Here is a 10,834-nt window from a genome sequence, read left to right as displayed (position 1 = left end):
CATTTAGTAAAAGGGAATGCAAGTAAATGTAATACTAGGCTATTGTGTTGTAGTTTGATGTTTTATATTTAAAGTACCCTACTGGTAGGTAATATCTTTTTATTTTTTTTTTATTTTTTTTATTTTTTTTTTTGAGACAGAGTCTCGCTTTGTTGCCCAGGCTAGAGTGAGTGCGATGGCGTCAGCCTAGCTCACAGCAACCTCAAACTCCTGGGCTCAGGCGATCCTTCTGCCTCAGCCTCCCGAGTAGCTGGGACTACAGGCATGCGCCACTATGCCCGGCTAATTTTTTCTATATATATATTTTTAGTTGTCCAGATCATTTCTTTCTATTTTTTTTAGTAGAGACGGGGTCTTGCTCTTGCTCAGGCTGGTCTCGAGCTCCTGAGCTTGAGCGATCCACCCGCCTCAGCCTCCCAGAGTGCTAGGATTACAGGCGTGAGCCACCGCGCCCGGCCTGGTAATATCTTTTTAAATGCTTTAAAATTATAAATAAGGTCATGTTCATTTAATCTGAGCTATGTATACAGTATATGGACAGAGTGGAGTATCCAGCCCTTTGATACTCTGATTTTATATTTCTGTGATCTAATTAAATAAAACTAACAATCACTCTGATGTATATTTGATGGTATTCATAATCGTTAATTCATAATTAAGCAAATATTATGAATAATTGCTATAAATGACAGTGAGAGGCCAACTTTTTTGTGTTATTTGTCCAAACTCCCCGTTTTGATAACACATAATTTAGTCTTTATCATATATATACACCCATTAATTTATTGTTTACCCCATCCTTAACAATTAGACATATTAAAGCAATAGCTATTTGTTTGTTTTTGCATATATCTTCCTCCTAGTTCTAGAGTAGTTGTTCTTGACCCTGGATGCATGATAAAATCACACAGAACAAGCCCCTGATTTTTAAATCAGAATCTTTGAGGGTGGGAGCCCTGGTATTTTTATTTTTGAAAGCCCCCCTGCAGTGATAATAAAGTATAGCTAGTATTGAGAATTACTGTGTTGGGGCTAAGATTCCCTGTGTTAATTTTTTCTTACCTTGCCCTTGAGGGATTCTTAAATACCAGTTTCAAGGGTGTTGGAGGGCTGACAGCACTGTAGAATCTGGACTCTCTAACTTCTTTGGGGAGTGACCCTAGGGTGTGATGAGGAATCCCTTGATGATGGCTTCTGGATCCTCAGCTCTAGTTACTGAAACTAGGGAGAGAGAGGTAAAAGCACCCCGTGCTGGTTTGGCCCAGGAAAAATTAGAAGAGGGGCCTTCTAACTGGTTAGGTGAAATTGAAGTGGGTTTAGAAGTTTCAGGACAGTAATACTTAAAAATAGCAGATTGTATGACCATTAAAGTCCTTATGTACCTTGAAATGGACTTCCAGAAAAGCCACCACCAGACCATCATGAATGGTCTTTTCTAAGGAGAAAAATGAGAACCAGGTTTTAACAGGCCGTCGAATTTACCAGCATTTCCCCTTGTACTTGCACACACTTTACACACTTGGCATATTCATGCACATCACACATTACCACCCAGTTATTCTAAAGCAAATAAGGTTACACTTAAAGTTCAGTGATTGTACATCTCTATCCTTTCTTGGAAGTTTTTCCTGCCATTTATTTTTAGTACCTGTGTAACATTTTAAAGTTGCATACTTCTTTATATGACAGATGAGAATCATATGCCTATATGAGGAAGAAAAGGGGAATATGACTTACAGATAGATAAAACATTTTTCACAGCTATCAGTAAGCTATAGGGAACTTCAAGCACAAAGCCAAAGAGCCTTTTTTGTTTGTTTTGATAATGCCCTTGGATATTTAGACCAGCCTTTCAAAAACAAGGATACTTTTTAAAATTAAATTATCAAATTTCATTATGTTAGTTTAAAAAAAAAACCAAAAAACAGCTGTTTAGTTCCTCTATTGTCTACATTAAATAAAAAGTAAAATGGGGCCAGGCACGGTGGCTCACAATTGTAATCCTAGCACTCTGGGAGGCCGAGAGCAGGAGGATCACTTGAGGTCAGGAGTCCGACACCAGCTTTACCAAGAGCGAGTCCCCATCTCTATTAAAAATAGAAAAAATGAGCTGGGCATGGCAGTGAGCGACTGTAGTCCCAGCTACTCGGGAGGCTGAGGCAGGAGGATCACTTGAGCCCAGGAGTTGGAGGTTGCTGTGAGCTAGGCAGATGCTACAGCGTTCTAGCCTGGGTTGCAGAGCAAGACTGTCTCAAAAAAAAAGTAAAGTGAAATTTATATAACAATTTTGGAAAGATTAAGCAGGGGCAAAAAAAAAAAAAATAGCTACAAGTAGAGCAAATAAGAAAAATTACAGTTCTCAAATCTTAGAAAACTGTGGTATTAATAAAGTTTCCTTACTAACATTTGTTAATTTTATAAAGACTTCATGGTGACTGCTTATACAGTTGAAGAAAGGAAAAAGAGACCAAACTAGTAGTGCTAAAGGAAATTTTACAAATAAAGGAAATCTAGTATCTGGTTAGAGTTATTTTAACCTGGGATTTAGGGCCTCCTAAGGCAATGTGGCCTTTGCCCTTTTTCAGGTCTTGGTTCCCTTCGAAAATCTGAAAATCTAATGAAATATTTGGATTTTGAGGGTATGATGTCTGTGTAAAAAATTATTTACAGGCTTGTTTATATATTTCAGGGAATTTGTGAACCCTCTGAAAAATAACTGCCTAGGCTACCTGCGTCAGAATCATCTGAGTTGCCCATTAAAATGCAGCCTACTGGCCTATACCCCAAATCCACTTTATTAGAATTTTTAGTTATCTGGACTCAGGAATCTAGACTTTAACAAGCATTCCCTCATGATTCTCCATTCACTACTAAAGTTTGAGAATAATTGCTGTAGACTTTTGTGGATTATACCAGTTCTGCCTTCAGCCTAGGAACAGGTTTTCTAATTCCCAGTTCAGTGATACTTGACTTACCATATGATTGGTTACCTAACAATTTCTTACCTATCTACACAATTATCAACTAGGTGCCATAGATGTTACTGAGCACCAGGATCGTAAAGAAACACAGTTATTTGTGCTGGGTTGATCATTATTTTAATTAAAAGAAATAAGTCATGAGAAATATTTTGGATCCTGGGTCTGTTGGTACATATGATGTGCAAAATAAGTAAATTTAACGTATTTCCATTTTTTTGTAAAATTATTTGTTCTAAAAATGTATTTGTAGTTTATTCAAGTGTTTAATAGACATCAGACTGGAATTTCCAATGATAGCTACTTGAAAATACTGCTAAGAATAATTGAGGTTGGATGCTGTGTGGGTTTTTTTTTTTTTTTGTAGACAGGGTTTTGCTCTGTCACCCAGGGTAGAGTACAGTGGCTGGTTTCGAAATCCTGGGCTCAAGTTATCCTCTCCCTTCGGCCGCCCAAAGTGCTAGGATTACAGAGCCACTGCACCTGGCCCTATGTGGATTTTGGAAAAGCATGACTTATAGAATTATTTTAAAATATATGCAGCTTTACCTCAAATGTACATAGTGATATGAACTGTCTCCAAGAATCATCTATATATCTGAATGAATAAAGTTTAGTTGTAATGCACATATTAAGTGATGGAATGTAAATTAATGATGCTAAAAGAGTTTAAAAACTACTTGAAAACAGTATGTAAAATTTGATCAAACATTTCCTTCCAAATCTGATTATGGTCTTAATTTATTTTTGCTGGTTTACTTCACCGATAAATTCAGGGTTGAACTTTAGACTAATGGGGATATGCTGTTATCTCATTTGAAATTACTGGATCTGGATTAATGAGCTAGTATGCCCATGGGGCTGAACTACTTAATGTTAAGAATAAACATTGTTGTACCATGACACTAAGAGGCAGGTTAACAGTCCAGTACTCCTATGACTTTTTTTTTTAAACACAGAAGAAACAATTTCCTAGTTAAGAATTACACTTATAATTTAGTCAGTTTTCTGATTAAGCATGTTGTTGGGTCAAGGGAAACCAAGCAAAGTAATGTGGATGGCTCAGTGGATGATATTTATTGCTAAGAGGAAATGAATAATTATAAAGTGATCAGCGGGTAAGAAATACCATTTCTGTGTGGGAAAAATACTTGCTATTGTTATATTATTCATTGGCACAATAAAAACACCTATTAATGTTCATTTGTGTATTTCTTTCTTAACAACAAATTAAAATTAGTTCAGTGAATATTATTATGTAAAATCTGTTATTCCTAAGGTCTTTATTTTTGGAAAATGCAAGAAAATGCCTTATAAAATATTTTCAGGTCTCCTGTGATCATGCAAATTTATGTAAAAATAACAGCTTAGGTAGTTATTCTACAAAGACTAAAATTTAGTTGGTGATTTTCCCACTGTCTCTTATTTCTGATTAGAAATTCATTTATGTTTTCCTACAAGATGATACTACTTTTATGGTATTGTTTTGGTGACTGTTGAATTCAACTGCTTGGTTCCCTTTGACTTTCTCATGTGTTCCTCTGTGTCCACACACAGATATAAACACACATACGAATATACTATTTTATCTGTTCAATAAGGTGCATTATACTTTAGTATTTGACAAAATAGAGTATAATGGTTATAATACCAGCTAACTTTTTGATTAGCACACTAACTGGCATATAGTATATACATACTTTATGTGCGTTGTGTCATTCAATCCACACAGTCACCTTCAAATTCATTACAATTTTTATGCCCATTTTATAGAGGAGAAAACATATTTAAGTGAACTAACTCAACCAAGGCTACATGACTAGTAAATTTTAAATTAGGTTTAATTTCAATACTTGACTTCTTAACCACTATGCTTTACTAACTTTGAAAATTACTTTAAAATGTCCAAAGTGTTCATATTAAAACAATATTTAAAAAAACATGTATAGTTTCTTCTCCCCTCTTATGAAGAACAAATGAAGGAAAGATATTAATTTGGCTGCTTATTGTATGCCACCCATAGTTATAAATACTTGTATATATGACATTTAATCTTTATCTGTGAGATAGGCCTTGTTGTCCTTTTCTACAAATTCGAATTAAGGATCCAGTTTAGTTAAGTTACTTTAGGTTATACAGAATGTGGCAGAGCCAATATCTGACACCATAGTGCTTATGAATGGTAAATAAAAAACCGAACTTGGATTGGGCCACTTTGTCAAGTAGACTGGAGACTGTTCCAGGATAAAATGCAAATAGGACAAATATTTAGCTACTAGTAAATGTAGGGAGGAAATGTCATTTCTATTCTTTCTCTGTTGCTTTTATGCCAGTAAGTATGTTAGAATTTTTGGTATATAGTAGTCTAGAAATTTTGAAGACTTCTGCACTTAATCCTAGAATGGATAATAAAATTGGGTCTTAATTTATGTGTACAATCATAGTCAACATAAATCAGCCCACTTAGAGTTTGTTGTTATTATTTTAATGAAGGCTTTCTGTGTGCTTTAAAAATCTTCAAAAATTTTTTCCATTGGTTGAGAAATCCACATAAACACACCAAAATAATTCAATAGTATATGATTAAGTTATAGACTGAGTGGTTAGCAGTAAGTCCCAAAGATCCTTCAAATTAGGTAGTTACATAATTAAACTCATTATCATCTTCCACAAACCTTTCACTTATATCTACTTTCTTGGACGTTGTCATCCCTGTTCACCCCAATTCCCCAAGTTAGAAATGTCACAAGCTCTATGCCACTCCTTTTTCTCTAATAGTCAGCCCATCACCAGGTCCTATAATATTTTTCTTCTTCCTAACCCCTGAGTCTGTTGGGTTCTATCTTCATGTTATGCATATTGCTGCTGCCTTAGTTCATTCCTTGGCTAGAGAATGGTTGTAAGTAGGCTGCTTAGCTAATGAATCTGCCTCTGATATTCTCTACTCTAGTTAATATTCTATCTTTTCCTGAGTTAGTTGTTACCAAATATATTAATAGATATTTGGTATGTCATTAACCTGATTAAAAATCTTCAGGGTTGTCCCTTTATCTTGGTTTATATAAAATCCTAGTTTCAGTCTAACATTCAAGCCCTTCATATCTTTCTTCAGCTTAGACCTCCAACCTCATCTCCCATTACTTTTCCCCTTTTATCTTTTGTTGTAACTCACCGAACTGCTTCCTCTTCAAGATTGTGTTGTGCTCCTTCAGGTCTCCTTGCATGTACCTATGTGCTGTCTTCTGTACAGTGCCTCTTGCCTTAGTCACTCCCCTCCCGCAACATAATTTTAGTGCAAGTTCCAAATCAGATATCACTTCTTATCAAATCATCCTGGCCCTCTTCAGGCAGAATTAATTTTCCCCTTCTTAGTTAATGGTGCATTCATTTAACTTTTATGACTGTATAAGATGGTTACCTTTTTATGTTTAGTGTTTATTTACTCCCAGGATTATGAAGTCCTGACTTGGTTTCGTTTTGTCTTGTTTTTTTGTTTTTTGGGGATTTTTTTTGAGGCAGTTTCACTTTGTCACCCTGGCTAGAGTGCAGTGGTGTCATCGTAGCTCACAGCAACTTCAGACTCCTGGGCTCAAGCAATTCTCTTGCCTCAGCCTCCTGAGTAGCTGGAACTACAGGCGCATGCCACCACGCCCAGCTAAGTTTTCTATTTTTCGTAAAGATGGCTTCTTGCTCTTTCTCACGTTGGTCTCGAACTCCTGACTTCAAGCTATTCTCCTGCCTCAGCCTCCCAGAGTGCTAGAATTAGAGGTGTGAGCCATGCCCAGCCCCTTACTTTGTTTTTATTTGTACCTTCAAGTCTAGCCCAAGCCATCATAGGTTCATGCCCAAGGTCTATCGTAGTCATTAAGACCTTAGGCTTTGCAAAGAGTCATACAGACCTGAATTAAGGTAAGGACTCTGCAACCAAAAGGAGTGGAATATATTTTGTGTGGAGAAAGAGGAAGTTTTAAAAAGGAAGAAACATGGGCAATAGCTAGTCTGGGTGTGTTTTACATCTTGCTTGGCCAGGGTTAGGCAGATAATACCTCAAACCTTCCAGAAGGCCAAACTGGGAGACATAGAAGTTATTAGCCAATTTTTTTGCCAAATTTCTTGATATATGTATGGCTTTGTGCTACACAGACACTATGGGTACAAAGATGAGTGAAAAAGGGATTTCAAAGAAACTTTGAAGAAATTTAGAGTGAATAGGGGAGACAGACATGTACATAAATAAGTATAATGTCTTGAAATGTGCTTTAGGGAAGTAATTATAAGGAACAGCAAGCAGCCTCTTATGATGAGAATGTCTCTGGCAGAATGGCCTCAAGTCCAAAGTGATGCCTTAACAACATATTAAGGTACAGAAAGATAAGATGGTAAGGGCTTCCCAGACTAAGGGAACCACCTATAAAGAGCTATAAAGTATAAAAGCAGCAAGACTAGAGAAACCATTGTTTATGAGATGTCATGCATAGAGTTGTTTGTTTTAAAAGGCTCCCAAAGAAGCCTCTAGTAGGAGACTATAGATAATTCCCAACCTCAATTTTTAAATGTACTCTATTTAAACAATCTTCTTAATATCAATTTTATTCCTTCCCTTTCAAGTCTAATATGGGGATCAGCCTAAGCATTGGAGATTAAAATTTGAGTTCAAATCCTGTCATATATAGTCTCTATAAAGCATCATTTTACCCATTGAAAATATGGGGTTATTAACTATCAGCTTCTTGTAGTTTTTAGGCAGATTTAGAGAGGTAATGCATACAAAGCTGTTGACACAGTTCCTAGTTTATAACAAGGTCTCAGTAGGACTCAAGAAATATTAACATACATTAAGGCTCCTAATAGGCCTTTTTTTCCTTTCACTAGTTTATTTTAAGAAATGATTTATTGAATGCTTACTATTTATCAGGTGCTAGAATTACAAAGATGAGTAAGATACAACTTCTACCCTTGAAGAATTTATAATTTAGTGAGGATATGCATATGCCAATGTTGAAAACCAAAAATTATAATACAACCTAGCAAATGCATTAGTGGAGAGTTTTAAAAGAATATAAGAACTGAGAGGAGGAGCCCCAAACCTATTTGGGGGCATTAGGAAAGTCTTCTTCAAGGAAGATTCTAATTTGAAGAATGAAGAGTAGTTTGCTGGTTTGGGGTTGGAGGGCAGAGAGGGGTAAGGCTTTCCAGGGAACAGAAAACATATTCAAAAGGAGTGTCAAAGTGACATGACTTGTTCAGAAAAAGACAAATGATAAGAAAACCCCTAAAAGGGAAGGGAATAGTGAAAAACACGGGACGAAATCTACTCAGAGGGAACTCTTCTGTGGTTGAAAAGTCCCGCAGAGAGCCTGAAGTTACAACTTCACTCCCCTGAGAAAAGGGAACCACTAGGGTGGGTCTGAGAAAAACCTCTCTGAAAAATTACCCTGTCCCAGTCTGGGATGCTGAAGTAGTCCACTTATCTGACATAAAGTCTTGCCTCCTCTAAGAAAGCACTGCCAGTGCTCAAACAAAGGGTGAGGCAGGAGGAGCAAAGGAACAAGATGTCAATGGTGATGTAAGTGTGTGAGAGGTGGTACCAGCAGCAGCAGTGAAATTGACCATATTGTGGGAAATGGTAAGAAAGAAGCATTTTACTGTGATTGGGAAAAGTTTCTGGTAATATCATGTGTAATAGGTGGACTGAAGTGTAGCTTAAATCGACTGGTGTTGACTGGTTCTTAGTAGCTCCAGGGATTTGTACCCAAAAACTTAACAACACCTTAGTGCTTTAGAAGTTAGACTTATGACAAGTGAACTTTGTGAGTCATCCATTCTTCACTTTGCCTTTAAACCAACGGAGAAATTTGATAGCACTAGAAATTCATGGAAATCTGTGAGTGGGAGCTACCCGTAGAATAATCATGGTGCTATGGTTTTACACTCCAGCTGTATTTCTAGCCTAGTGAGGACTATGTGTTATCTTTTGAATGAGAAAGCAAAAAGGAAAAAGAAATGAAATTTGTTGAATAATTACTATGAACCTAGTACTGTAGTACTGTTTTTTTTAGGGGATTGCTATTTTGTTTTTTTAATTGAGATAAAATTAACACAATAATGTAATTCATAATTTATACCATGTTAGAGTAAACAGTGTTTTTCAGTATATTCACAATGTTGTGGAACCATTACCTCATTTAATTCTAGAATATTTTCATTACCCTAAGAAGAAACCCCATACTGGTTAGCAGTAACTTCCAAGTTCTCTGCTACTCCCCCCATCCCCTGGCAACTTCTAATGTACTTTCTGACTCTATAGATTTGCTTATTCGGGACATTTCATATAAGTGGAATCATAGTATATGGCCTTTTGTATCTAGCTTCTTTCACTTAGCATAATGTTTCATTGATGTGGTTGTGTGCATCAGTTACTTCAGTCCCTTTTATGGCTGAATAATTTTTTATATGAGAATATGCCACATTTTGTTTGTTTATCAATTCATCAGTATTCTGTGGACATTTGGGTTGCTTTTACTTTTTAGTTATTATGGATACTGCTGCTATAAATATTCATGCACAGATTTTTGCATTAACATATTTTTGTTACTCTCGGGTGTATACCTAGGATTGGAATTGCTGGGTCACATGGTAACTCAATGTTTAACATTTATTTGAGAATTGCCAGACTGTTTTTCCAATTGTCTACACCATTTTACATTCCCATAAGTAGTATATGAGGGTTCCAATTTCTCCACATCATTGTCAACATTTGTTATTTTGTCTTTTTTATCATAGCCATCGTAGTGTGAAACAGTATCTCATCTGGTTTTGATTTGCTCTCCCTAGTGGCTAATGATGTTCCAAATATTTTCATATGCTTATTAGCCACTTACATACCATCTTTAGAGAAATGTCTATTCAAATCTTTTCTCAAGTTTTAATTGGGATATTTGTCTTTTTATTGTTTTTTTATTATTGAATTGTAAGAATTTTTATATATTTTTGGTTACTAGACCTTTATCAGATAAGATTGCAATATTTTATCTCATTGTATGCTGTCTTTTCTTGATAATGTTTGATACACAAAAATTTTTATCTAATTTTGTCTAATTTTTGTCTAATTTTTTTTGTTATTTTAACTTTTGGTGTTAATTTAAGAAATCATTGTGTAATCCAAGGTTGTGAAGATTTATACTTCTGTTTGCTTCTAGGAATTATATTTTAGCTTTTGTATTTATGTCTTTGATCCATTTTAAGTTAATTTTTGTATCTAGTGCAAGATAGGGATCCAGATTCATTCTTTTGCATATCGAGTTTATTCAGTGTTATTTGTTGAAGAGACTGTTCTTTCCCCCATTGAATGACCTTGGTGTTCTTGTCAAAAAAACTGAATCAAAGATATAGGGATGTATTTCAATATGTCAATTCTATTCCATCGGTCTATGTGTCTTTCTTTATGTCAGTACCACACTGTCTTGATTACTGTAGCTGTTTGTAGCAAGTTTTGAAATTAGGAAGTGAAACTTTGATTTTTATTTGTTTTGTTTTGTTTGTTTTGATCTTGTATTCTGCCACTTTGCTGAACTTAATAACTCTAAAATATTTTAGTGGATTCTTTTTTTTTTCTACCTATTTTAGTGGATTCTTCAGGATTTTTTATAGATAAGATCATGTCATTGGCAAATAGAAACAGTTTTATTTCTTTTCTAATCTAGATGCCTTTCATTTCTTTTCTTCTTCTTTTTTTTTAAAATTTTACTTAAGTTGCCCTGACTAAAATGTCTAGTACCATGATAAATAGAAGAGATGCAAACAAAGTCCTTCTCTTTTTCCTCATCTTAGGTGGAAAGCTTTCATTGTCTCACCAA

The sequence above is a fragment of the Propithecus coquereli genome, unplaced genomic scaffold, assembly GCF_000956105.1.
Source record: "Propithecus coquereli isolate 6110/MARCELLA unplaced genomic scaffold, Pcoq_1.0 Scaffold118, whole genome shotgun sequence".
NCBI lineage: Eukaryota > Metazoa > Chordata > Mammalia > Primates > Indriidae > Propithecus > Propithecus coquereli.
Note: the sequence above shows the minus strand (reverse complement) of the source record.